Here is a 6,515-nt window from a genome sequence, read left to right as displayed (position 1 = left end):
TGAAAATCTACACCAAAACTTATGTATCCTCTTTATATATAAATTATATATAAATTTATGCATAAAAATAGGACCAAAATATAACAATAAAATGATTATAAAAATTTTTTAAATATTTTTTTTAATTCTTTAAGGGGGCCGGCCCATAAAAGCCTGACCCGATAAGGCCCGACCCGGTTTTTACGAAGCCCGGCACATGTAAAAGGATAGGGTTAATGGGCCGGCCCGATAGCCCCGGCCCTTTTTGACAGCTCTATATATAATATTGAATAAATTTAAATTTATGTACAAAAAAAGAATAGATTTAAATTTGTAAAAGAAAATTTTAAAAAATAGAAAGTGTATTTTTATTAAAAAAAAAGAAAGAAAGTGTTTAATTTGTTCGATTAAAAAAAATTAAAACTTTTTAAGTTTAGAAAATTAAATTTATTCATTTTTTATTTAAAATAAAAAAGGCTTAATTAGTTTTTTGGTCCCTTAAAGATATTTTAGGTTTCACAATTGTCCCTTAGAGAAAAAAAGGTCAGTTAATGACACATCTGTTTCTCAATTGGTCCATTCCGTCAATTTTTTTACAAAAAACGTTAGTTTTAGTATACTGAATTGTGGATGTCATTAAGTGTAAGTGGTCCACCAAAAATCTTATTAATTTTTAAAATTTTAACCATTGGAATTTTTTGTTACATTTTGTCATTTGGAGTTAAAATTTAACGGAAAGGACCAATATGACAAAAATATATGTCTTTAAGGACCATTCCGGGCTTTTTTTTCTTTAAGGGACCAATCCGAACCTTTTTTCTTTAAGAGACCATTATAAAACCTAAAATATCTTTAAGGGAACAGCCAATAAAAAATTATAATAACCAGGTACAATGCCCTGAGTTAATCCAAATCTAATAGTGTACCAAAAAATCAAAAAATCAAAATCTAATAAATTCATAGAATAAGTAAAAATCCAAATCTAACTAACACAACTAGTAATATCTATATATAATCTAATCTAATCTAATATCTAACTAATACTCGTAACAAATAGTATATAACTTTTTTTGTATCTAATATCTAACCTTTTTTTTTTCTTCTTTTTTTAATTTAACGTAAAAAAAATATATGCATAGAACAAATCACTCACGAACAAATCATCACTATCCAACAAAAACCCTAAAATCACTCTGTCATCTTTCACGAACAAATCGTGCATCATCGAGCGCCATGGCCACCGTCTGAGCTTTCTTCCTTTGATTCTGAGCTTTCTTCCGTCGAGATTTTGAGCTCTCTTCTCTCTGCGATTTGAACGTTCATTCGTCACTTCTTTATGCTTCAATAAGTCACTTCTCCCTGTGATTTTGTAAGATTTGAGTTCATATCTGCGATTTTGAAAGCTTTGAGTTCATATCTGAGCTTCTCTCTGCGATTTTGTAAGCATTTTGAGTTCATCTTTTATTCTGATTCATTCTTATTTTCTTTGTATTGTACTTGATTGAACTTGTTAGACCTGGAAAAGTATGAAATAGATCCTAATTGTGTTTGATTAAGGTTGTAAAATTAGGTCTAAGTATGAAATAGATCCTAATTGTGTTTGCTTAAGGTTGAAAAATCAGGTCTAAGTATGAAATAGATCCTAATTCTGTGCATTTCTTATTCCTATTTTTGTTTGTTTGTTCATTATCTTTGAGAAATTAGGTCTAAGTAAGGTGTTTTCATATAAGTTGTTAAGTTGTTTTCAGAAGATGTTTATGTCACAAGCCCTTCGTTGTTTTCATATAAGCTGATTCTTACTTCTCTCTTCACTATTTATATGCTTATTTTCAATATTGAGTGTGCTTAAGCATATATTATTTTCATTTTCATGACTGAATCACTTTCACGATGCGGTATCAATCTCATTTGTTTTCAATATTGAGTGTGCTTAAGCATATTTTTCTTTCATTTTCATGACTGAATCACTTTGCTGTATCATATGCTTATTGTATGACATAGGTGAAAGTTGAAGCACTTGTAATTCAAGGACCAAAACTTGCCAATGTGATGAGCCAAGTTAAGAAATTGGAGGTCTCTATCTTGGTACTAGGCCAAAAGAAGCCATCTTCTTTCTTTACCTGGTAAGAGCCCTATCATCCAAAACACCTTCAATTTACATCCTTTTGTCCATGAGAGATCTTGAGCTTTGATCTTATAAAATGAATATTAATGTCACTATAATTAATGTTATTTTCCTAATCAGGTGGCAGAAGAACTTCTGGCTTTTGGCTTAGATTATAGTTTATGTTTAGATCTCATAAGAGGGGTTAACTGAGGAAATAAATTAACTTTGATATGTGTATTCTCATCTAGTATCTAGTATAATCTATCACACCATGTAACTAATTAATTCTAACTATATATCCTACTTTTACTAATTAACTTTTCCTGCCATGGGTACATTATTGTCGAACAAGGTCTTATTAAGGATTCATGATACTAGTTTGTGACTGTTATTCAGTTAGTAAGACTTAGGGAATCTGTCATTCAATTCAGTTCAGTTTGTGACTGTTATTCAGCTTGTTAAGGATCCCTAAATATAAGCATTGAATTCAGTTCAGTTTGTATGATATGGCTTGAATATGGAGAAGTGCATGATTTTTTATGTTCTATTGATTTTACACGTGCAGGGATCAAAAAAGTGTTGACTTCAAAAAAATTGATGCTCATGTTCACCTGTTTAAGGATAGCAGTGCAAAGGTATACTATTTTATTGAACCAATCCTAAAATATAAGGACCTATTGTATCCGCTTGTAGTCCCTGGTCAAACTAGCATCCTCTATCTCCCTGTATCTATCCTGGTTAAACTAGATAAAGACCTACTGTATCTCCTTGTAGTCTCTCATAAAACCACTTTAACTAGCATTTTGGATAAACTGTTTAACATATAAATGCTGGATGTTTTACATATGTCGTAAAGGAGAAAATGATTTTTCATTTGTGTGGTAGCTCATTTCTGTCAATTGCCACAGTTTGGGTCTAATTTTCGGACAGAGTGGAAGCGGAAAAACAACTCTCTTGCAGGTCTTACATCTTTTTACTCTTGTAAATCTGCTTTATTGAACATTCATGTTATATACAGAGCCGTTGCAGGAATAATGAAACCAACATTTGGATCCATTCACATTAAAAAAATTGGGGATGATGGGAATTCTAGTCAATCTCCAAAGCCGTTGGTGCCGGAAAGGGTTGGTATTGTCTTCCAGTAACATAAACTTGGATTCTTTTGTGCTTGTAGATGGTAGAGAAGCCCTCTGGATTTCATCAAGCTGGCTAGACACACTTATGCATCAGTTCAAAGGAAGCAGCTCAAGATATATACGCAGAACTTCCCAAAAATTTCAAATGCCTGATGGAATGTGAAGCTGCAGTTATGTTACAAGTAATTCAAGTTCATATGGCTATGTTATCCAGAGATCCAGCTATCAAAATCCCACTTCTCTTCAAGCCTTGCAAGGTACTCGTGTTTAATTAACATTGCAGGACTCTCGTGAAATAATAGGAACTACAACTCTAGAGGCATTTGAAGTGTAGAGTTGGTTTATGCAGTCTGTTGGTTGCAGAAGGGTGAACTATGGGTGAACAGTGTTGTCGATTCAAATCTTCTGGTTCTTCTCCACTCAGATTCATATATTCTGGCGACATGAGGTGTGCATATTTTCTTTCATTGAGAATCTACTATTACTTTCTGATTATCATTGGTTTTGATGTGGACATTTATAATGCATTGCTTATCTTTAATTGAATTATTCTTTAATTGATAGTGGGCATGGTTTTATGACCTTGCAATGGACAGAGGTTGAAAACAATTTACGTCATGTGCTCAGTATTAAGGAAAAGGCCAATTTGGAGAAGTCGGACTTGGTACCAGATTTGAAAACTCTGATGGATAAACCAAGACTGTGGTATGTATTTATGCTCTAAAGGCAAATTTAGAGAAGTCTTGCTCATGTATATTGGCCACTTTTGCTCTTACTAAGCTAGCTAATATTTTTTGCATTCCGTTAAACTTGTAGGTTGAGTAAATAGCCGTGAAGCTGTGTGAATCAACAGCAGCAAGTCTTCAGGGCAAAAAGTTGGCTTCATTTACAAAGATTATTGTGTATTTTCTTTTCATGAAAAACAACTGATGTGTATTTTTTTTGGTACTATTGTGTAGTTGATGGAATATAGTAATAACAAAAGATTATGTAATTCCTTTTCTCTGTTTTGATATGATTTATGTCATGATACTTATAGCACTTCAATTAAGTATTTAGTTAAATTTAATTTACTTTAAATAAAAATATTTTTTTTATATGCATTTTGGTATTTAATAAAAGATAAAAATTTGTCAAAAAAAAAAAAGTGTATTTCCTGCGGATTTATCTGTGTAAAAACGTTTCATGGGGATTTTCCCGCGGTATTTACAGCGGAGTTACCTGCGGATTTTTCACAATTCCTGCGGATGTTTGTTTTTATTTTCCATAGTAAATTCCGCAGCAAAGTTTTCTGAGGATTCCAGAATTACCACGAAGGTATTAGCTGGGAACCAAAATCGGCAGGAAAACAGCAAATTTCTAGTAGTGATAGGGCTTCTAGTTTAATAAGACTTACCGGTTAATGAATCAACATTTAACCACGTTCGTCGGTCAGACTTTAACCGGTAGAATTTTTTTTGAAAAAGCTAACACACTTTGCAAATTATTGGTCTAATTCAAAATAATGTCAAATAGAGTCTTCCGGCAAAATATTAGGGATAAGAAAAAAACCTTACCAAAATAAGTCTCCAGCCAAAAATAGACATTTTAGGATAAGAATATATCTACTTTGAACTGAAAATATAGATCTTCCAAAAGAAAGAATAAGAATATATATAGTCCTAAAATCAAATGATTATTGGAAGGAACTGTTGAAACTAATTAGAGAACAAACCCTATGATGATACTCCTAAAAGAGAAAACGGTATCTATAGCTTCAACAGAAGGAGATCACATCACATTTATCCTTTCATATTCAGCTAGCTAGATACAGGGACATGTAACTAAAATGCAATATCTCATCTCTTCACATACCATGAACGTAGTAACTAAGGGTTGCATGTTTAACAAGAAAACTACAAGTCTATAACATGCAGAAACACTAACATGAAAGTTTCTTAATTAAGCCATTTCTTACTACCTAGTCCAATTTAAAAACCCATTCGGTAACAAGAACAAAGATAAGATCAATTCCGTAAATAGTTGTCATTCACGTATCACTTATTTGTTATTATTACATATACTAACTAAACAAATTCTGCTGTTCATAAAAGATCAAGTCATAATAGTAATTTGAAACATAGTAATAAGGGTTCAGATTGAGAGTGAGAATGGTTAATGGAAAAACGGGAAGAGAGAGAGAGAGAGAGAGAGAGAGAGAGAGAGAGAGAGAGAGAGAGAGAGAGAGAGTTACCGGTTAGAAGAGTTATCGGAGTGAGAGTGGCCGTGAGATGAGCATGATGAGGTGCTACTACTAGTTCTTCGGGTCCTTAATAGGAGCATACTTCAGATTTTTCACTTATCCTGTTCATCTACAAATTAGACAAAGGAAGGAAGTGTCATGGTTCAACTTGAATTAGTTATTAGTTGTCAAGGCTTGATTGATTGGTTGTACCTAAATCTTTGATGTTGGATCAACACACACCTAAGAATGTCTCCAAAAACACCCTCTAACAATTTGTTCTCAAAAGTAATGTTTAACTATATGATTGATGATTGTACCTTAATAAGTAAGTTGAACTACTACCATAAGGCATTTACCAAAAATTAAATTGAACGGCAAATTAGACTTGCCAAACTCTACAATTATCATGATGATGTACAGAAGCAACCTCAAAGTTTGATATTAATAAACTCAAATTTTTCAACATGTTCTACACTACATCCAAAAATATATCTGTAAGATAATAATAGAATGAAATGAATGCTCATTTGCAGCATTACAGAAATAAAAAATGAAGGAGTTGAGATGGAATAAAGAAATAAATTGAATAAAAACTGTTAAGAGTTAATCATAGTCAGAAAACATGCAAACTAAGCAAATTAAAACTAATATAAGAAGAGGAGAAAAGGGGGGTTAGATGAGAAGAAAACTTGCAAACTAAGAAAATTAATTATGCAATTAAATAGGAATCATTGGCACTGCATTTTTTTTTTTAAAAGCTAAATTTTAAACCCGATGAGGAGAAATCAAATACACACCACTGCACAGTAGGGTAAACCAGAAAAAGCTAATAGCAACACAACTACATCCCAACAAACAAAACACATCCGACACGGCAGGCAAACAACGAACCAAGACAAAAACATCCGAAATAGAAAAATAAAAACCAGGACAGCAGAGGCAAACACATTCTTAGAAATGGATATTGAGCCTAACTCATCCTTACAAAACCGGCTTGTAAGGTGAGGATTGCCTCTAGTATATAAACACTTAGTCAGGCCATATCTCAACCGATGTGGGACTCTTAACA

At 32.6% G+C, this 6,515-nt stretch overlaps 1 long non-coding RNA gene across 8 annotated transcripts; it reads left to right on the top strand.

Moving 5' to 3' along the window:
- Positions 1–1,094: 1,094 nt before the first annotated feature.
- LOC123909706 lies at positions 1,095–4,264 on the top strand. Of its 8 annotated transcripts, XR_006809992.1 has the most exons (8): positions 1,101–1,418; positions 1,981–2,102; positions 2,652–2,721; positions 2,995–3,046; positions 3,261–3,479; positions 3,572–3,670; positions 3,787–3,927; positions 4,039–4,264. It is a non-coding gene; the product is annotated as an uncharacterized LOC123909706 (long non-coding RNA). The 8 variants fall into 8 exon arrangements; XR_006809996.1 differs by having other exon boundaries at positions 1,099–1,418; positions 2,972–3,046; positions 3,261–3,670; XR_006809990.1 differs by having other exon boundaries at positions 1,100–1,418; positions 3,261–3,670.
- Positions 4,265–6,515: the final 2,251 nt, after the last annotated feature.

Source organism: Trifolium pratense, linkage group LG2 (genome assembly GCF_020283565.1).
Source record: "Trifolium pratense cultivar HEN17-A07 linkage group LG2, ARS_RC_1.1, whole genome shotgun sequence".
Classification (NCBI taxonomy): Eukaryota; Viridiplantae; Streptophyta; class Magnoliopsida; order Fabales; family Fabaceae; genus Trifolium; species Trifolium pratense.
The sequence above is the reverse complement of the archived record's forward strand: the minus strand, read 5'-3'. Positions and strand labels throughout refer to the sequence as shown.